The sequence below is a fragment of the Schistocerca gregaria genome, chromosome 5 (genome assembly GCF_023897955.1).
Source record: "Schistocerca gregaria isolate iqSchGreg1 chromosome 5, iqSchGreg1.2, whole genome shotgun sequence".
NCBI classification, from domain to species: domain Eukaryota; kingdom Metazoa; phylum Arthropoda; class Insecta; order Orthoptera; family Acrididae; genus Schistocerca; species Schistocerca gregaria.
In genome coordinates, this window is record NC_064924.1 from 337,355,163 (window position 1) to 337,378,716 (window position 23,554).

Genomic DNA, 23,554 nt, shown 5'->3' on the forward strand with positions numbered 1-23,554 from the left:
ATCTATGACAACCCCCTTTATAGCTCTGCAGACGGCTACCATATCCGACCACAGCCGTTAGCATTTTGCAGCTGAAAGCTGTCAAAAGTGCTGCCAGGTGCCAGGGATTCCATTAAGTTAACTCGACTGTAGGAGTATTTTAGTAGCGAAGCATACATTTATTAGGATTTCACCCATGATGCTATATTTCTTCGAGAATCTCAGTGTTTATCCCATATCTCTTGTGCTGCGTCGTAGGTACATTCAGCGGCATGTATGGAAACTACAATGAAATTAATACCCCTAGCTTCATACAAGCGTTGATATAAGTCAACCGGGACACTTGAAAATGTGTGCTCCGACCGAGATTCGAACTCTGGATCTCCTGCTTACATGGCAGACGCTCTATGCAGCTGAGTCCCCGAGGGCACGGAGCATAAAGCGACTGCAGGGGCCTACCTCTGACACGCCTCCTGTGAGACCCATATTCTCAACTTATTGTCCCGCACTATATTCAAAGGGTCCCTGCCCATTATACTCATTACTCTCGGGTTTTTGGCGATTCCTGTAAAAGTTCCGGCACTGTTTGCTCATCCGCACAGAAGAAGAGGATGGTTAAATGGCCGGTGACCCTTAACTATATGAATACATGAAGATGGTATCTGTTCTGTCGGACATGTCCGGAACAGATAACATCTTCATAAATGGATACTGTCTGCAAAATGTGTAGCGAATAGAGTTAGTAGCGATTAAGTAATAAATTTAAACGTCACGCATGGTGTGGCAGTTTGTGACGCATATAAATGATTTTGAGGTTATATCTCCTCCATTATGACAAGTAGATGATTCTTCCCATCGCTGATGTTGTCTGATAGTAATGAATAAGTGTAGTAAGTTTTCCGAAACCGGCCGGATGATTTAGGAGGATATTTGGGAAACACACAACATACATACATATACATCATTTTTATAACATGTATGGATTATTATTATTCATTTTTCTCGAGCTTAACGACATAAGATGTTCTAGCGTGTTTGTGCTGGTGCTGCAGCTCACTAATACAAGAATGTTCTATTGATTTAAGCAGTATAATTCGCCATATACCTAATTATTTAGTATCTTCTACCTCTGCTTTCCAGAGCTGCCGACTTATTTGACCACGTCCCAGTCAGAGTTATTGTGATTCTAGTTAGCTGAAAAAGGAACGGAGACCGTGCCGTAAGACGACAGTTATGCGGAAGGTTCTTAACCTGATGAGCTACAGTTCCATAGGCAAGGGTAAGGCGAACACTAAAATTTATCAAGGATTCGCTAACTTACACTTTGTGACAGTCCGTAAAGACTCTGTTCTTTATACAGTGTTATTAATAAGAACCTCCCCTGTTTCAGAAGCTGGCTAAAGGAAATGCCAAGACATACAGAAAACAAACACATATTAATGGATTGGAATCTCTTCAAGTTTTCAACTCACATCTCACGTGTTCAGTATGGGCACCATCTGTAACACGGCAGATGTCAATATAGATGGAAGAACCCGTGCTTGCAGGTAACTTTAGTGACTGCTGCTGCTGCCTGCGACGGTACACTGACAGCAAGGTACTTTGGAAATCAATTGTTCGGCCTATTTGTCTGCATGTGCAGACTAGCTCAGTTCGACAATATGGGTCGGATGATTTGTTAACACGCTCTAGCGCACCTGTCCCATAATGTTGAGTTTTGCATCCATGTCACTGTACGCATTACGGATAAAAACTTACCTAAATGGTCTACCCGTATATGCCTGCACTGCACTGTCATTTCTCGGTGTATTGTAGCTTTCGCACAGTCATCTTCTGAGACCCCAGAGACACTTACCTCTAGCCATTTATATATTTCCTTACCAGCAATACTGGATGAATGAATCTCGGAAACGATCTGAATTTTTTTCTTTGCAGAGTGTCACATCCACTCCCCAATTAACTTTGTGCTGCGTAGGGTCCACCTACAGTCGGCTTAAGATCCGAACTTATAAACTGAAGATGGCGAGCTGCTCTTGTCCCATATCTTGTTCGTCATATGAAAGATTATGAATGAAGTAAGCAGTAGTACGTCTCAAAGTGTCATAGCTTGAAAGTGAATCAATTACAAGTGCCCTCTCGTAAAACTGCTCCGAAGTGGTAACAACACTGCGGAAAAGAGATGTCTAGCTTCCGGTACTGAAACTGGGTGCTGAAAGAGAGCAGTTTCTAGATTTTTTGGTATCAGACAGTGTATGTCGTTTAAGAGGTCTGCACGACAACGGGGCTTCCTGTGAAGGGAATTGTGGGGTAAAGGCCCTCAGGGTTTGGTGAGACTGCTGAAATATGCAGAGGAGCTCTGCACCGCTTGGGCCGTCCCTGCTTTCAGCTGATTATCAGCCCACTGGAAACGCCGAAGCCCCGAGCTCTGCCCGCGGCCCTCAGCTTTCACTATGCACGTGCTGGCGCAGTCTCTCGCCAGATCTTGACAAGCACTGTCTTCTTTCCATCAGGATACACAAAACTTTATGTATCTCCCTAAAATTTCAGTATCAGTTAGTTAACGTTCCATAGATAATTTAAACGATTCTTTTACCGAAATGTGAAATGAGAGGATGTGTAAATATGTTTAGTGTTAAAATTAATTAAAACATTATTTTTAGACCTTTTCATGCAGTTACAATTAAGAAGTAATTTATTTTATTTTTTTATTCTTTTTTACTTTACAGGCTACCTGTATTTAAACATAAATATGTCAGTGAAACAGAAGGAGTTGTCCAGGACACATGATTTTCGGTTAAAATTAGAACAAGTTTTGCTACCTTTCAAATTAAAGTTATTGCGCAAATGATCAAAAACTTTTGTTGCTGCTTATTGAACTCCTTTCTGAGCCATGGACAGTGTTAATAATGGCTAGTAGACATCATTTTTCCCTCCTGTGTCGTAGGTATGGACATCACTGTTGATATTCAGTTATCATGGATTATTTAAAATGCGGAAGAGATACTTGCCTGACAACCGTGAGTGAACACTACATTTTTTACTGCCCACTTTTGTGCGATCTATATTTAATTTATAAGTGGCGAGCTACCCCAGGAAGTTATCCTGTAAGACAGAGATTAATTCCTATGTTGTCAAGACTAGTTATTACATGGAGAGAAAATAGTTGCACTTGATTGTTTGAGAAGCTCTGAATTACGCTTGTCCCTGTTTAAGTTTTCATCAGAATGTACACGCAATAATTTGGAGCATTTTGCACTATTTACTGATTGCTGATCATATGCTGCATCAGTTGTTGGTATGACATCGTTGTACAGAAATGAATATAGTCTGATTCCTTCGAAATTTATGGAGACACCATTTTTAGAGAATCACGTAATAGTTCTTTGAAAAACAATCTCTTCTGCGATTTCTCTCTTACAGAATTTTAATAACACTGGTATCATTTGTAAAACGCACCAGTTGCTTGTTGAATGTTATGTGGAAGGCCCTTCACATAAGTAAGGCATAGAAGAGGATCCTAAATAGAAATCTGTGGAACTCGTTTTTGATTTCCCCCTATCATTAATATTTCTACCTTACAAAAACTGTTTCAATTATTCAACACAACTGTTTGCAGAGTGTTTATTAAGTACGGTGCAGACCAGGCTTTTGTAGAGCCATTAGTTGCATAAAACATGATTATGATCCACACAAACATACCTCTGGGAAATATCTCAGAAAATACCAAAAGCCGATATTCTTAAGGCTTGTAGTATTTGACGAGTGAATAGCATTTTCAGCAGAACAAATCCTCTGAAATTCGAACTGTGATAAGTTAAGTTTACCGTTTCTATTTAAATGGGATGATATTATCAACCAACGACAACTTTACAGGTGCAGTAAATAAAGTCTGACTCTTCCACATTGTCGTTTAAAAGCTGTGAAACTATTTTCGTTGATTAACCCTTTATATCAAGTCACACACTGAAGATCAAAAGAAAGTGGTACGCTTCTAATGTTGTGTAGGCACCCGCGAGCACGCAGCAGTGCCGCAACACGACGTGGTATGGACTCGATTAACGTCTGAAGTAATGCTGGAGGAAACTGACACCATGAATCCGTCAAAGCTGTCCATAAATATGTAAGATTACGAGGAGCGGAGATCTCTTCTGAATAGCACGTTGCAAGGTATTCCAAATATGCTCAATAATCATCTCTGGGCAGCTTGGTGGCCAGTTGAAATTAAGTAAATTCAGAACAGTTTTCCTGGAGCCACTGTTCCTGGAGCCGCTCCGTAGCAATTAAGGACGGGTGGGGTGTAGCATTGTCGTGCTGGAATTGCCCAAGTCCTTCAGAATGCATAATGGACATGAATGGATGCAATTGATCAGACATGATACTAGCTTACACCTATCAGAATCGTATATAGACTATCACGGCTCCCATATCACTTGAACTGCACACACTCCACACTATTTCAGAGCCCCAACCAGCTTGAACAGTCCCATGCTGCAATGCAGGCTCCATGGATTCATGATGTGTCCATACCGTACTCGTCCGTCCGCTCGATACAATTTGAAACGAGACTCGTGCGACCAGGCAACACATTTCCAGTCACCATCCGGCCAATGTCAGTGTTTATGGGCCCAGGCGAGACGTGAAGCTTTTTGTCGTGCAGTCATAAAGGGCCTTTGGCTCTGAAAGCCCATATTTATGGTATTTCGGTTAATGGCTCGCACACTAACATTTGATGATGGCCCAGCATTGAAATCTGCAGCAGTTTGCGGATGGGTTGCACTTCTGTCACGTTAAACGATTCTCTTCAGTCGTCGTTGGTCTCGTTCTTGCAGGAACTTTTTCGGGACGCAGCGAAGTCGGACATACACTCGTGAAATGCTTGTACGAGAAAATCCCCACTTCATCGCTATCTTGGTCATGCTGTGTCCCATCGCTCGTGAGCCGAATGTAACACCACGTTCAATTTCACCTAAATCTTATGAACCGGCCATTGCAGCAGCAGTAAGCGATCTGATATCAGCGCCAGACATCTGTTGTCTTATATAGGCATCGCCAATCGGTGCTCCGTGTTCTGCCTCTTTACATATCGCTGTATTTGCATATCATGTCTATACCAGTGTCTTTGGTGCTTCAGTGTATGTACAACATTATTACTTTGTAGCAACAGTTCAGTTGTAAATTGCGTACAAATAATTAAAATTAGTACCATAAAATTTAGCACTTTTTCATAAAGGTTTAACACCCGTGTTTGGTTATAGCCACATGTCAAGAATAAGGATGTGTACTTTGATTATAGTACCTGTTGGAACAGTTATCTCTACCAGTTTAACGAATCCCATCATCTCAGCGTTCTGTGTGGCATTATATTAATAACATTCAATTACAAGGCATTGCATTCTAAGTTACCATGTGTTAAATGCATCACGCTGACGATACTTAATAACTTTTAACATGAACCTCGAATAATCACTAATGCGTATTAATACAACCAATTAAACTTTGACATTAACCTTTACTTCTAACAATAAGAGTAAACATTAAAGTTCGGCCGTCAAGACTTACATCTAACTAGAACCAAAACCGAGCTACAGGAACTAATGTTTGAATTCTAAAATGACCAAGTAAACAAGTACGCAAGCAAAGATTACGTACTTCTGCTGAGAATGCCTGTTACAACAATCTACGAACGGTATATAATGAAAATTCGTATAAAATGGTGCATCACTTAAGTAACACTTAATATTTAGATGCCTTTAGCTGACATAACATCCATCACTTACCAACAGATACTAAAAATGTGTAAAAAAAAACTTAACAGACTGTCTGTACACCGCCACCATTAATCACTGTAGTCAAGGCTGCTCAACACATAGAAACTTACTTTTCGTTGTATGGGCTACCATGTATGTTTTCTCTTGCGCATTATTATGGCTTTTCTTGTCCTCAGACCTATGCACGTTATTTGTTGTCCATAGTAGTTATTAAAACCACTAAACAAAAAAACATCTCATCTACGCCGTTTATTAATAGTACTACCAGTTACAGAAGATTAATCCCCCATTTTAAATTATTTTTTCCTGGAAAAATACAGCCTCATGGTTAATGAAAATCTACCAGCCTCTAATTTTACTAAGGCTACGATTCCACGAAGGGAGATATTGCTCGCTGCGTCTGTGTCAATTGTTGAACCGCACATGCCCCCAGGTCATGACAAATGCCGAGCTCCTCAAGGCGCTCCGCGTTCGTTTGCTGGGTAAGGGCTTACCGAAACCGGACGTCCTTCAGAGACAACTATATAATGCAGTAGAGAAAAGTTGTATGTCACAGTGGCTGAGGAACTTGGCCTAGCAGCCCAGATCATCAGGATGGTTTAAACTTCTCCAAACAAAACACTCAAGTTTAAGGTACGCAGCGCTCCAATGAGACGCACGGATATTGAGGAGGAAGTCTTTACTGGGCATGCCCTGTGGAAACTGCTGTGCCTCACTGGTATAAGGCTTACTCGGGCAACTGGAGCACTGTCAGGGCGGACCCTCATTTTCTTAAATGTTCAAATGGGTCTGAGCACTATGGGACTTAACATCTGAGGTCATCAGTCCCCTAGAACTTAGAACTACTTAAACCTAACTAACATAAGGACATCACATCCATTCACTAGGCAGGATTCGAACCTGTGACCGTAGCTGTCGCGCTGTTCCAGAGTGAAACGCATAGAGCCGCTCGGCCACTGCGGCCAGCTTTAAATACCCATAGTGGCATGTTGGAAACCGCGAACTTAAAACTTTGTAACTCCCAGCAGAATGGGTGAATCGCTGGTGGGTATCAGCTCCCAGTATAACAAGAGGGGTAGTGTAGCCAGTCTCCTAACTCAGGAATAACTGAAAGCTCTTCAGTTTATTCTCACAGAGCGGCCGTGCTGGTCAGATTGCTTTCTTAATAATTGAAAGAAATAAGAGAAACTTTGAGGAAGTTTCACCTTTTTACATATAAAAAGCTTTTAGATGGCGTTGCTGGCACCTTAAATCCAGTCGAACGATTGTGAAACGGCACAACTTCTGGTTCTCAACAAGCTGGGAAGTTAAATGCCTCGGCGAATGTGTCGTCGAAACGGAGCTCCACAACACCATGAATTACAGCAATGTTCTGTCGTGTAGAGTCATTGCAGAATTTTCCAAAAAAGAACTGAGATTAGTGGCCTCAAGAAAGTATCGTTGACGTGCAAAATATCATGAAAAGGATGGATGAAGATATGGTGAATGGTGACTCCTTTTTCCTTACCTTCAATACTACAAAATTCACAGAGCGCACCAACGCAGGTTTTTTCAGTTAATATTTCAGCCTCATATCCCTAACGCAATGCTCCGGTTTGACTGCAGGTGCCTTAAACACACCACTAACGGAGAACCCAGGTATGGCAAAAGTGAAAAGGCCACCCATGAAGATGACATTTGTTCATCTCATTCGAAGTGTGTACATTACTGTGGGAACCACCTGGTCTGGATTGGAACTACGGCGTTTACCTTGAAAAAAAAAGGAAGGAATAGCAGCTTAAAACAACTAAGTGCACCACGTATCGTGCGATCAAAACTATCTGTAAGGGTATAGATCGTCCCACAATCACCAAATGTTTGGATTTGTCTCTTAAAATGCCCCTACACAAACGAAGACTGGTAGCGTCAGCAGTGTCACCTGCGTTTGCAGAGCTGCAGTCACTAGTATTTGAGTGCCGTAGTCACACACTTTCCTATCCTTGGAAGCTGTCACAAAAATACAGTTGCCAAAGCTGGATAGCTCCCAGCACCTCTAAAGGCAGAGTCGCTTCAAGGGTATACCTCATCCTGTTACAGGCTCTCCCACTCCAGTGGCGAGAAAGGGTGATGGTGCAACCACTGTGATAAATGGTTCCCATAATAGCTTGGAACATGAACTGGTTCAGAAATCATGAGCATTAACTGAAAGCACAGGCACGCCCTCTGTACTTCTGTGTAAAGCGTATAATATTTGTGTATAATAGTTATGGGTAGTTTGTGGTTTTTCAAAGCAGAAAGACTTGTTATAAGTTAAATAAACATTTTAGAGACTTTGTCACGTTGACCCACAATATTCGGAAGCGGCAGCAGACAAACAAGGAAGGCCAGCACGTTCCGGCACAACGTGACAGGCATAGATCAACGACCTAAGAGTCAGTCGCCGCCCTGGAAACTTCACGACATTGGCAAAAAATACCGAGTAAGTACCTACGACAAACGGGCGTGAGTTGGTCCTTCGACGTGGTCCGTTGAAGAGGCCCTTCGAGGGGAGGCCAAACACACGAAGAATCTTCTCATGGACGGACGGACCGATGGTTAGTGGACGTCATACTTCGCTACAGCGGCATAGCCACTACGCTGCTCAACAGAAGATATCGGTACTGCGCCTGGGATGATGCCATTCCAGATGTTACCAGAAAGAAGTTCGTGTGGTAGTTCCCTGGTGGGTGGTGAGTACGAAGGGACTACGTCTTCACTTAATGGGTCACCTGTGTACCTGGAAGTTGCTGAACTCCGCCATAAGACGCCGAATATGAAGGTCGGTGGTTCGATTGCCGGACGGAGCACTCAGCGTCATGCCTAAGCCGCTTGTTATTAGTCCAAGTACCGAATTCACAAAGAGAAGGCCGCGCTGCTGCCACAGAGAGTGACGGGCACGGTACCGAAGGAAGAATACGCTGTGGGCTCTCAGCTGCAACACTAACCGTCGCCGCATCAGCTGTCACCGGTATCTGCACGCTATAACTCCACCATTCGCAGCCGCGAGGGATTGAACGAGGGGTAAAACACAATGTATTAATCAGTCTGTTTGTTTACTTAGCCTTATGTCTGGTAAATGACTGTTAGTGGAACTACCAGTGTTTCATTCGCACCTCGCCCACTGAGCGAAGGATGAGCCCACTCCACCGCCCACAAAGTGTCGCTTCCTTCCGGCCATCCGTGACCAAATAATGACCGTGGCTCCAGTCTGTCGCTGACGCTCAATATAAAGAGTCACTAAACGCCGACCCGCTAAACAAGGAACACATTTTAAAGCTACAGACACCCCTGTACTACTATGCCACATCCTTTATAGCGCACGCTACTCCTCTGTTCTCTTCTTGACGAATGATTTACAAGCTACAGCTCTTGAAGTTTATGTGGGTCAAAGATCGCAATCTACTCACCCTCCATAGGATGTGACAGACTCTGAGGCTCAATAACTCCTCCGTCCATTTCCCTTTCTAGGTGACTTCAAACCCGACAGTGTAGCATGGTACTCGAACTGTGCATAGGTGTCGAGTTCTGCAAAGCCTGAAGATGTCTCATGAGCTACGCATCCTCAACCCGGGCAATCCCACTCTTTTCTTGGCTTCTTCTGAGACGTCTTCTCCATGTGATCTCTAGTCGTCCCAGACTCAAACCATTCGGGCGCAACTTGAGTGTGTTTGGAGCTTGCGGGCGACGTTATCAGAGCCCTTACACACATTAAAAGAAACTAATGTGGATAAAATAGCGAAAATGTTAACGTACTAGCTAAGACAAATAAGAAACACTAAAATGAAAAATGAAAAAAATAAGAAACACTAAAATGAAAACATACGTGGGACAGTCACCCTGTGAACAGTGTATAACCATTCCCCTGAAATCTTGAGAAACATATTTCACTATTCACAAAAATTTAAAAGTCGAACCACATTCGTTTTAAAGTTACTTGAAACAGTGCGCAGATCCGGGGGCAAAATCGCCGCCGCCCGCTGGTCAGGACATAAAACACAGTCGAACAAAATGTGGAGCACAGTCATCTCTACGCCGCAGACACGACACATTGGAGGACCGTCACGTAGGAGCGAGAAACCATGGGTCATAGGGCTGTGGACCATACGAAGACGAGTAAGGAGGACGTCGTCCAGTCGATCTGTCTGGAGGGGGGTACGCCACGGCCTCGTGGTCGGCTTTAGGAGACTCTTGCCCGGTATGCAGTGCCTGTCTTATTCAGATTATGAGGCAAAGTTCGGATACCCAAATCTTAAGGTGACCGCTCACGATAAGTGGGATATCCGGGTCCGGCACAAATTTTCATTGCCGTAATTCCGTTCTACAGCTGATGGTCGTCCTTATTCGCAATTGGCAATTCGCTTGATGTGTTTCGTAATGACTGTGCTCGCCAAAGTGCCTGTTCCTTTGGACATGCATGGTCTGACCTATACGAGAATGTACATAAGGGCTGTAGGGGTTCAGGTCGTGGACGCATGTCTGATGACATATGGAAAGTTGGATCTGGCTGAGTAGTGGACAAATAGCGATACGCGATACGTGGGCAATCCGTCTTCGAGTCCCAGTCGGGCACAAATTTTCATTGCCGTCTTTCCATTCTACAGCTAATATTAGTTCTCATCCTATCTGCATGCAATGCATACATGTCCAAAGGATGTTTGCTTCGTAATCAGAATAACACCGGCACTGCAGTATCGTATCGTCGAAATTGTTATCTGTCACTTCCAGCCATTCGTCTTCCTGTCGAAGGATTGTAATTCTACAGCGAGGTGATAACATGCTGGGGGATGACACACTGAAACGGGTGACGATCCCGACACCACCCTTTGGATGGTAGATACACCCTTTCGTGCCTTGCATCACTCACATGCCCTGATGCCCTTTAAAAGACACCTCGTTCCCAGACGTTGTAGTTGGAGGATGGCATCTGGGTGTTCTGGATTACTTTATATGCTGCGTACAAACGTTTTAGAGAGTGAAGGGCAATCAGAAAACCGGAACAAACATGAAATTTAGAACTGGAAGAACGTCTTATCTCCAGTGTCCACAGAATCACATATAATTCTGCGACAATGATAATAAATTCTTGACGCAGCTGGACGGTGACGACATGATCTGGGAAAACAATTGAGCAACCAACAGTGTCCCCATCTCCCAACCCATCTAAAAAGACAGCTACATAGTTATGGTGCTCAGACAAAATGTCAGAAACTATTGCATGGAAAACAGAAGCAGGAGATCAATATCTCCTGTACTGCACCAAATCTAAAATTATTCTTGCCAGAGTAGCGCATGGTTGATACCCTGGATTTGGGGTCGTACTCGTGCCACACCGTGTAACTCCAGCACACGCGCTCTCGAATCCCAAAAGGCATTGTGGTTCACGGGCGGTTGAAGGCAAGACGTTACAGAAGTTGACGAGCGACAATATGGAACATGGGTGAAGTCATAGCTGCGAGGAAGTTACATGCCTGACGCACCATGAGGAGATGCCGCCTGATGGTAAGTGGCGGTTCCCGTCCACAGCACTGACTAGTACGCGACAGGTTCTCTAAGTATCCATGACCCGCAGACTCTCGTCATGGTGGAGAGCTTCAATGACTTCAGATACGAAGGCATCGCTGATCCATACACTGTGCACCTGTGGTCCAGCCACAAACACACAAGCTCTATAAAATAGGAGCAAGACCTGTGGCTAAGGCACTTTATGATGTCTAATGCCTTGAGAGATCTTTATTTCAGGTCTCTCAGGTGTGCCAAGCCCGACAATTTGTAATTCCAAATGAGGACCAGGAACCTCACTGGATCGCTAAAATGTAGAGTGGTGTCCTTCATATGCAAGCCAGGTAAATAGAATACATGACGAGAACGATTCAGATGAACACACACACACACACACACACACACACACACACACACACACACACACACACACATACACTTTTCTGAAATTCAAAGCCCCTGTATGCAGCCCAATCCTCTAACCTTCACTATGTAAGTGGCAACTGACGGTCCGCTGTTGCAGTCTTCCACAAATAAGGAACAGTATACAGCAATGCTAAACACAGACGTAATATTATTTATGGCTATGGCAAAGGCACTGCCCTGAATGACATCATTCCCCTGTTCAAAACGATCCGACAACGTGCACCAACTCTGGTTCTAAAATACCACTGTGGCAAGAAAGACTTGGGGAGGTTACCACGAAAGCACTACCCATTCAGTTGTGCAAGAATACTGTGCCCCCATGCAGTATCGCATACCTAACTGAAATAGTTGAAGCTGATGCGGTGATATTTATGTCGGAAAGCCTGCTTAACAGTAGCCTCTAGCATGGTCATGTTTCCGACAGTGGCCCAAAACCTCCGAAATCAACAGTGAGAGAGGCTAAGAGGTTAACTGGGCTCTAACAACCAGATTACACATTCATTTTTATGAGCACACAGTTGTCTTCTTTGAGGCGGGCAGTAGCCAGATGGGCAGGTGAAGCTCACGCAAGGCAGGTATGCTTTGCCATCTGCGTGCCTTGCGATCTTGGCAAGGCTAGGGGCTTAGCTGCACTATAACAACCAGACCACAAGAAAGTTAACCATTCACTGCACAGATCGTTAAGGCAAAACTCTGATAATTACTGGGACACATGCAGTCCTTTCCTGGCTTGAAGGGAGGTATTAAAATTGTCTGTCCACCCGTTAGTGAAGTGACCTGTTTCCCATATAAGATTAAAATATTCGAGAAGGATTTCCTTTGTCACTGCTGCCAAATGTCGAAGTATGCAGCTCCGGATCTCACAGTGACCAGGTTCAGCGTAACAAGTCTCAGACAGAGTACATTCCGGCTCCCACATGGAGCATGGGGATTTGTAGACCTCAGATCTGAAGTCCAATTTGGCCTCTACAACAGCAGTGAAACGACAGGTCCTGGCAGCGGTTTTGCCAAATTATCTGCCTGCATCTGAGCGATGTCTCTCGGTGTTGTCTGGAGACACCCCTGTTACCGCATTGCTGCTATCAGTAAACGCCTATGTTTACCGGAAATCCATCGGATGGCTTCGCATACTTTCGTATAGCAAGAGGAACGGTTAATAAAGTCGAGGAACGTTTGTCGTGACCTTTTGTTGTTCATCTTAATTACGCGACGAGCCTTAGCTCTCGCGACCCGACAGGCTATGAAGTTGCCTGCTGTAGGGCGGCATTTACACTCCTGGAAATGGAAAAAAGAACACATTGACACCGGTGTGTCAGACCCACCACATACTTGCTCCGGACACTGCGAGAGGGCTGTGCAAGCAATGATCACACGCACGGCACAGCGGACACACCAGGAACCGCGGTGTTGGCCGTCGAATGGCGCTAGCTGCGCAGCATTTGTGCACCGCCGCCTTCAGTGTCAGCCAGTTTGCCGTGGCATACGGAGCTCCATCGCAGTCTTTAACACTGGTAGCATGCCGCGACAGCGTGGACGTGAACCGTATGTGCAGTTGACGGACTTTGAGCGAGGGCGTATAGTGGGCATGCGGGAGGCCGGGTGGACGTACCGCCGAATTGCTCAACAGTACATCGATGTTGTCGCCAGTGGTCGGCGGAAGGTGCACGTGCCCGTCGACCTGGGACCGGACCGCAGCGACGCACGGTTGCACGCCAAGACCGTAGGATCCTACGAAGTGCCGTAGGGGACCGCACCGCCACTTCCCAGCAAATTAGGGACACTGTTGCTCCTGGGGTATCGGCGAGGACCATTCGCAACCGTCTCCATGAAGCTGGGCTACGGTCCCGCACACCGTTAGGCCCTCTTCCGCTCACGCCCCAACATCGTGCAGCCCGCCTCCAGTGGTGTCGCGACAGGCGTGAATGGAGGGACGAGTGGAGACGTGTCGTCTTCAGCGATGAGAGTCGCTTCTGCCTTGGTGCCAATGATGGTCGTATGCGTGTTTGGCGCCGTGCAGGTGAGCGCCACAATCAGGACTGCATACGACCGAGGCACACAGGGCCAACACCGACATCATGGTGTGGGGAGCGATCTCCTACACTGGCCGTACACCTCTGGTGATCGTCGAGGGTACACTGAATAGTGCACGGTACATCCAAACCGTCATCGAACCCATCGTTCTACCATTCCTAGACCGGCAAGGGAACTTGCTGTTCCAACAGGACAATGCACGTCCACATGTATCCCGTGCCACCCAACGTGCTCTAGAAGGTGTAAGTCAACTACCCTGGCCAGCAAGATCTCCGGATCTGTCCCCCATTGAGCATGTTTGGGACTGGATGAAGCGTCGTCTCACGCGGTCTGCACGTCCAGCATGAACGCTGGTCCAACTGAGGCGCCAGGTGGAAATGGCATGGCAAGCTGTTCCACAGGACTACATACAGCATCTCTACGATCGTCTCCATGGGAGAATAGCAGCCTGCATTGCTGCGAAAGGTGGATATACACTGTACTGGTGCCGACATTGTGCATGCTCTGTTGCCAGTGTCTATGTGCCTGTGGTTCTGTCAGTGTGATCATGTGATGTATCTGACCCCAGGAATGTGTCAATAAAGTTTCCCCTTCCTGGGACAATGAATTCACGGTGTTCTTATTTCAATTTCCAGGAGTGTATATCGCCGAAGAGCTGCATGCCTGTCTCAGATGACTAGGATAAGCAGCAGTTCGCAATACGCTGAACAGTGTGAGGTAATTGGAGAGTTATGGCGCTCTGAAAATATTCTAAATTAGGAGTCGGCGCGGCTGCATGGGCCGCTCGGCTAGCCGGGACTCGCCAGCATTCGCGTGATGCTGAACGTCAGCCGAAGCAAGAGGGATAGTCCCAGCACGTGTTCCAGGTCTACCGCGTGACAGGGAATTCCATGGCGACGCGGTGTCGAGGACTGTGCTTTGAGTCGATGAAGGAGATGTGTATACTGTGAGTGCCAAAGACGGTGGACTTTGTGAAACCATAATAGCAGACATTTCACAGTCCATGTAGAAATTAATGGTAACCAGAGGAATCATAACAGCTTAAAAAGAAGCGTGCACATTACCATTATTTGCATGACAATTTTGATGGTGTAATCAGATTTTCAATATCTTTATTAGTTTAAAGTTTGGTATCTGAGAGTAAATTATACAAGTAACACCAGCAACGAATTTCCAAATTTTAAATGGTTCATCTGCTTTTGTCGATCGACATGTATTTAGAAAGCTATTAGTGTAAACCTAACTGGGTATGACTTACATGCATGTAACTTGAATAGTACATGAGTTATAGGAGGTCGAATTGGCCGATTACTATTAATCACGTCAGGCCATAAGTACTCCACAGTTACACGAAAAAACGGTAGAAGCATGCTTATAAATATATCTATATGTTTGTTTATATCGCATATATACTACACATGAAGAATTTGCTCAAATATTTACAGTGTTTTACAAAGAACAGAGACATTAGGCTACTGGCATTATTTAATTTCTATTCCTTTGATATATGCTTATTTGATTTGTTTATGAATATCGTAATGTGTGATAGAGCGTGTATATGGTCCAGTCGTAGGAATATATATTTCATTTCAAGTTATTTAAATGTAAATCCAGTATTTTATATGTGTTTCAATGTGTTTGTGAGTGTGCGTTGGCTTGGAGAAATGGTCGGAGCGCTCTAGCCAGTCACAGCGCTCGTTAATGGGGAGACTGGAAGGAAGTGGTGGAGGAGTGCCGGACAGGACAGAAGGGGTGCTGGCCGGGAAGCAGCGACGTTCGGTCGTAGGAAAAGTACTGGGCGAGTGTTGAGCAGTTTCTGCGTGGTCGCAGCAGATAGAAATATTCCGCAGTGCCGACTTGCGCGCTTGTGAGAATTCCGTGACTTCTGCAATGAAGACATAGTATGCGTTTAGAAGTGAATATCTCGCGAGCTATGTTGCTGTTCATAACTAATTACGTGAAGTAGGAATGTATTGTTTACCTGTTATTCAACTTCTAATTTATTTAATTTCTGGGCCATCGACACCAATAAGTGTTCTGCAGGTAATTGCAATCTTTTATTTACAAATTTCTAAGTTACATTCAAAATTCGCAATTGTCTAGCGATAGGAACCTTCGACCATTCGATTCATGTGTATGTTCATATTGCATACTGTAGGCTGAGCAGCACTTGGCTTGTAATACGGCAACTACGTATCCCAGCCCCTAAATGGTTGAAACGGCTCTGAGCACTATGGGACTCAACTGCTGCGGTCATAAGTCCCCTAGAACTTAGAACTACTTAAACCTGACTAACCTAAGGACATCACACACATCCATGCCCGAGGCCGGATTCGAACCTTCGACCGTAGCGGTCGCGCGGTTACAGACTGTAGCGCCTAGAACCGCTCGGCCACTCTGGTTGGCCGGCTATCGCATGCCTTACACAACGAAACCATCCAAAACTTGTAATATTTTATCTCTGACTCTGAGGGTACACAGTTCAGGGCCAGCACCACCTTTTATTTTTTTCTGAAAGTTCGCAACAGCCTTCGCTCTGAAGCAGAAAAATAAAAAGAAGATGAAGAAGACGCTGCAATATGGTTCTCCTTGTCTTGGACGCAGTTCGAGTGGGAATTAACATTTTCACCTTTTGATTTACGTCTCTGTACTCTGTAACAACGGTGTTGTGTAGCTCTACTCTTGAGACAATCATTTTCAATATGTAGTTTCGTACGGTAACATGTTTTCAATCGACACATTCCTCTTAGTGTGATAGGTTACGAAAAACAGTTAGACTATCTCCGCTCTTTCCGTGTTACTTATTCGCAGCTTGCGCTCTCCTTTGACTACTATGCAGCGCAGTTCCGAGCCCTGCCCTCACCTTCGCATTGGCGGAATGCATTCTGCAATGGCGTGTTAGAAAAACGACTGCCCCGTGGTAACTCCAAGAAATCTATGTCTACCTGTGTGCTCATTCGTCCCAAAGAGTGATGTAGGATGGGATTACAAGAAGATCGATGGATTACTGCGCGACCCACAGTAACAGAACGTTTGTAGTCTTAAATTTCACAGCTGCCAGTACAGGATATTTCAAACAATTTCATTCTGAGCTAACCTCTGGCATTATACACTTTCTACTAAACAGGCTAGCTTTTAATATCGTGTTTACCAAGCTACTGGAGTAAGTGGTTCATTTATACTATTACGCAATTTTTTTTAACGACGTCGTTGTGCCCTAAAAATTAAGTTTATTAGTCTCACGCTTCTTGTGTCTCTCAGTTGCATTTTACTCCTAATGAGACCTTAAATGTGTTCATTACGAAGACAAAGACTGCGTGCACATTGCAGCAGCACCCGCTTTCCAAAACAGTACCACCTAATGAACCATGTCACATACCTCCACACATATTGTCACCACAGTACCTGCATAATTCCATAAAAAAATGTTCGCTGTTTTCAGGGTTTTTTAGTGCCGTTAAGGAAACTTTGTTACACTGAAAAACATGTGGGGTAAGTAACAGCATAAGCGAACACATGAGACTCTTTGGTGTTTTGACAAAATCGTGTGAAAGAATTACAATAAAACTGTTACATGGTCAAAATAATTTAAGACACTAAAGTCTCAAATATCAGTAAAAGTAACGTTTTTACTATAATAAAACACATTTTTATAATTGTTCAAAATGATACGCTTCAAATAACTATTCCCATCGCTGGAAACTTGAATCAGAAAAATAAGAAACACTGCAGATACGTGCATAAAAGCAAAATGAAATACAACAATGATAAATGTTATTAGTTAGGCTGGTAGACTGGACATACCGTAAAGAAAATTTAAAATGACACTTGATGAATACACAAAAGATCTAATGCCTCGAGTTTTCTTCTCCTAGTTACGGTTTTAATTTTAAATGTTCTCCTAAATGACGGACTTATTTTAAAAATTCAGTTTTTCTTAGGGGCAAGAAATAGTTGTTTAAAAGCTCAAGAGGTTTGATTTTCTCATCTTCCATCTGATTGGTGAGAGGCTTTTCAGACTGCTCGAAGCAAGTGCTATTGTTGCACTCTCAGCTCTTACGGGCTTCAGAACGTTCACCTCATTAGCTCTTAAAGATAGAAATGTGCCCTACATTTTTCCTGCTCATACACCATCGACATTTTCATTGCCTGCTCACCGCATTGATGTCTGACAATAACTCCTGAAAAATAAAAACAAAGATTCATGATGCTTGTCTGTAGAAATGGTTCTCCATCCAGGATTCGGCACAAGCAAAGCATCGGGGACTGGGGCCAACACGGTAAGTTAAAGCAGACCTTTTCAGATACAGCTGTTTTTCTATAACAAAGGAACACTATCTTACTGTAAATTTATGCAAGTTTTGATCTACATTTAAACAGTTTTCTTAAGGTTAACTGAAGAGAATTCAAATTTCTATTAAGATTATCTGCATAGCATGAGCGACAATGGATGTTAAATTAATAACGGATTTCTCCCCACTGACAATCAGAATGTGGCGTGAAAAAGACTGGTATTTGTCTCCCTTTACAACTGCAAAATAGTTAGCTTCTGTCTTATAGCATGCAAACGGGCGAGCAAAACTTTCCATTGGTGGGTGTATCCGCCGTTGCGACCAGCTTGCTAATTATTTGAAGTGTCTGATAGAATGTGGTCATAAGATACGAATGTAAAAGGGACATAATTATACAAAAAGTTTTAATTCAGTAGTTCTGTATCTGACTCTAAGCGCTTCAGAGAGTGACTAGCACATCCATTGTGGGTTACGATGGATTTATTATAAATCTCAGACTAATAGCTACTTGTTGCAGATTCCGTTTATAATAATTGTTTAAATAGTTTTAATGCCCCAATTTGTAAATTTATTTACAAAATTTCAAGTGTTTGGGACGACACTATCAGTTGTCTGTTGTGGAATTTCCCTGCAAATCTTAAATTATCAGCACAAAAATTGTGGCTGGGTATATGGAGAGCGAATCTAGCTAAGTGAAAAATATTCCGCAGCTCCGGCCATGTCTCAACTCTACAGAATACTAAGAGTTAAAACATGAAGCAAATGAATGTCAAATCCCACGCAGGAATTACTGATGAAAACTGCACTCTGCACTCAGTATAAAGTAAATTATCAGACTGTCACACATCAACACAGTAAAACAAATGATCGTTTGTTGAACTAAGAAACTGAATATGTTCTATCAAGAACACTACAGACACTGCACCTCGCAATATTGGCTCTCTAACTATTTTAAATGTTTGTTAATTACGTTAAGGGTAGCCTGGCGCAAGCGAATATGCGTCAGTCGGAAACAGATACAAATCTGCGACTGACGACTATATTTTGTAACATTTTTCAAGTTTCAGCAAAATAAAGTGAAATTGTAGCCTCCATGCTGTTGAGCCCATTGCTCCGCACTTCCACGTCACGTTCATCGGTCTTCCAGGTACTGCATTTTCCCGAAATATAAAGTTGGGTGGCTGCTCAGTAGCTCTTGAACGATGATACGAAACAGATTTCTCTCACAAGTATTAATAAAACGATTTTCCCCGCTTGGCGCCATTCTTATATAACTTAGCAATAATTTGGAATTAATAGTTTTCTTCACTTTTAAATTTAATACTTTAGCGAGGATCTAATAACAAATCACTTACAGTCAACACTGTCGTGCAAATGGTAAAAGCAGTAAACCTGCTAATGGTTCGGACATATACCCGCCACAGAAAACCACATTCATTCCGAAACATATACCAAACCAGTAGAACAGTGACAGTTTACGTACGTAATGTGAAGCATCGTTTGACGAATGCAGCACTCGATATTTCTTCCTAGATTGGAATTGATTCAACTGTCAGACTACAAGAACATAAATTTTCTCTAAAAGCATGGTCTAATTTTTTTTTGTGTTAGATATTACTATAGTAGTCTGTCAGCTTACGTTATATATATATATATATATATATATATATATATATATATATATATATATATATATATATATATATATATATATATATATATATTAACGCTCTGATCCTGTTACCTCCTGTGCTCTTGGATATCTGATGGAAATAAATCCGGAACGCAACAAGTGAGTAACTTAAGTAATAATATCATTGTTTTGAAGTGATCTATATGGCTTCAGTACACTACTACAATAGAGTACTGTAGATATTATACTATTTTTCACCTTTTATGGTTCTCAATTAGCAGCATGAATCATTAATTTAACTTGATTATACTACTTGCAGAAAATTTTAAAACACTCTTATTTACTTCTCCAGGAGTGTCATAAGAGCAATGAAAATATTCGTTTTATTCATATTTTTTGTTAGTCTGTGAGATCACTGTTGTATAGCGTATTCCGCTAGTGTATTGGTAATGTGCGGTTTAACATCATAGCTGACCGTGGTATGCGTGTACTGAATGTACTTCTCATCCATAAGATGGTATAAGATAGTATAAACCATTTAATAAATTCTATGTTTCCTCTGATGAAGTACTTCTCCAGTTAGAAGTTACGTTACATTGTAGAGAGGTATATCATTTCCAGTAACAATAGACAGAAAAAACACTTTTGTTGCTGGTGGTCTACCTGCAAAGCTAGAGATTTGGTACACAAAAGCACTTATGTTCAGCACGAAGACTAAGGACAACCACAGCATACCGCTCAAAATATAGGTTACTTGAACAACTTACTTTTCAGTTATGATGTAGCAGTTCGATCAGGAATATTTTGCAGCAATGCAAGTTACACTCAGGTGGCAAAGTCTTCATAGACGAAGGAATTCATCGGAGGCATTCTTCCACAAGCTTCATGGTGAATATATAGCAGTAATCGGAGTGAAGATAGCAGTAAATCAATCCCATTAACCATTCAAAACATTCGCCATTGCTGAACGGAAAGATACTTTATTGATGTGGTATTTGCTACCTGTCAGCCATTGTATGATCGCAGAATTAGCGTCACTTATTAAAGATAATACTGCTCATGTAGTACCAGAAACAGAGGCCTGGTTGTGATTGAAAGGGTTTAGAAGTGAAATTTCAGATTCTGTTTCGAATATATCCACACCAAGGACGGTGTTGTTACCAATGGAAACGGAAAACGTATTGTCATATAGAGAACTACAGCATCAAATGAGGTTATCGCAGAATCTGTGTACGATATAATTTGTATGAAAGTACTCATCAAAAATCAGAGAAACATGGTAACAGGATATTCCTATAACGCACCTGTTTTAGGATCAATCAGGATAGAATGTTCCAGCTAAATCTTGCAGCACATCGCGAGTAATCTCCTTGATCATGCTGCTATAATACAAAAAGGTTTTAGTTGAAGAATGGGAGCGTCATGTGATTAGAACTGATTACTTAGAAAACAGCCTGGAGAGTTTGTCCTTGAAGTCAACGGATTAAACCACCTAGTGACAAGTGAATGTGAACTCTTCGAATCAAGTAACGAATAAGAGAAACTCAGCTAACGTAGTTGCGCTTTGTCTGCCGGTGTGTAAAGTGAAAGAAAGATAAAAAATTTGGTCGCTTATAAAAGTATCAAACCAAACAGCTTTCACATAACCTGGACAGTCAATAGCTGAAATTCATCTCTGCGGACGAATATGTGGAGCACAAAGGTATAAAATTCTAAGAAATCTGCAATATTCTTGGGACTTCCATCTACAGAGCAATGGCACTGGAGAGACCTGCCGTGGTTCAAGAGCCGTTTTAGAAAATTTGTTACCAACACAAAGGGATTTAAGGAAAGTCAAAACATCGTATACAAGCAGATGAAGCGATGACATTAAGGGTAAAGAGAGTAGTGCGTTGGCGGCAGTTACTGAAGGCTCTCGGTCCCTGCAATCAGTTCTAATCACATGACGCTCCCATCTTCAACTAAATCCTTTTTTCATTAGAGCAACATGATCAAGGAAAATCCAGTTCACGAAATAAGTGAATGTCGAGCCAAGATTAGGTCATCACTCCGAACAGGTTCTCCAGTTGAAAGAAAAGAAGACATTTAGAGACATAACATGGATACAAAAGACAGTTAAGTTGTACAGCGCACCGTCGATGTGTGGCCGTACTGACGCCATATGCTCAGTTCTTTGACTCGTATCCATTTAGCTGTTGGTCGTCAAGCCAATATTACTTAGGCACTAGAAGGCTCTGGTTAAGGGTCTTTGGCAATGGAAGTTCTAGACAAAGTGAGGGGTTTGTGGAAAGTCCTCTCTGAACGGTCAGTTTTTACTGTTCCTCAACAGAACAAATTGTAAATGAAAGATTAGTGTCATGACAGAGAAAAATTGCTTAGCAAAGAAGCATTATCCTTCAGAATATTACTTCAATTAATTAATAAGTTTTGTTGCCTCAGCTGCTTCAGACTGTTTTACTGCGAGGGGTTCGTCCTGGTCGCCTTCGTCTTCTGCATCAGATTTGTCGTCGACGATGGAGAACGACCCTACATATCGTTAGCACAGTTTCGTTCAGAACAGTCTTGCTTGCCTACATCTACGCCGACTCCGGCAAACGTTCTTGTATTTTCAATATATAAACTGAAGAAGCATCTTGGGAACCGGAGGTTCCAATGCGGCAATGGCAGCAAACTAATTTTATGTAAGCTTCTATCACGTTTTGCTCTAGGTCCATGTAGTACAGTATATGTGATTAATGGAGTCTTTTAGCTGCATGTGTTCGCATGATCTAGAGTATATACTTTCAAACAAATTTGTAACTCATGTATCCCTTATGTACGAAGTAAGCACAAACAATGTGAGACAGTTGTGTTTGTTGGATGCTCAGACAGACAGAAGATTACCAAGTCTACGGAGCACTTGAGGAGGTCGACCAAAAATCAGTCTGTGGAATCAAAATTTAGCAACACTTCCATACAAACAGCTCCAAAAGTAAATATTCTGTTGAATGAGATAAACAAGGATAGACTTACTATAAAGTTGTCGGCAAAACGCATTGGATGTCGAATCGCCTCGAACCAAACAGCTGATGATGCAGGCAGATTGATAATGCTGACAGCGCAATCTCTGTCTTCGGCTTACCGTAGTGTTGCAGTTCTGGTGGAAGATTTTGCAATTTTCGTCATTATGATGGGTTTCAGAACTCCCCTACAGCGTACATCCTCAAGCCAGGGAGAGGTACTCTCAACTCCTCTACGAACTGGAAGTGCAGTGCAGATGAGGGTTGCCAACCATATGCCGTTCCTCCAAACAAAGGGTGGTTGCGCATATTTGTCCGTGTTCTTTAACCAAGGCAAGATTAATTTCCTCAACACCAACTCCAGTAATCGAGCTCTCGAATTAATCATTACTAAGTTCTCTGACCCGTCAGCACGTCAAAAGGAAGCAACAGCTTCTGGTGAAAAATTTCTGATTTGATTCTATGGTGCTATCCGGACAACCACAAAATTCAGAAAGCTGAGTTATAAGCAACACGTGACATCAGCTTACGAGGTATCAGCAAACACTGCTTCCATAGTTGACACTGAAGCTGCAAATCAACAACACACCTCCAGAGTTTTCCATCTCGTGCAGCAGAGTACAGGAATCTCGCTAGATCCATGGCTGTGCGGGTGGATGTCACAAGTGGGTCGCCTCCCATCACCTCACTGCAACCCCCAGTCCCGAGAGGCTTCTTCAGCTTACATCTTGCAAATGCAAGACAGATTTCCAAGGTCAGGGCGAGTGTAGGCGACCATGACTGTTCTGGACTAAATGACGCAAGCAGTTCGAAATATCATCCTCCAACATTGATGACTAATTTGATATAGAAGATTAAGAGGAGCAGGAGGAGCCCATTGGAGTATCACTGTCTAATACAGTCGAAGCG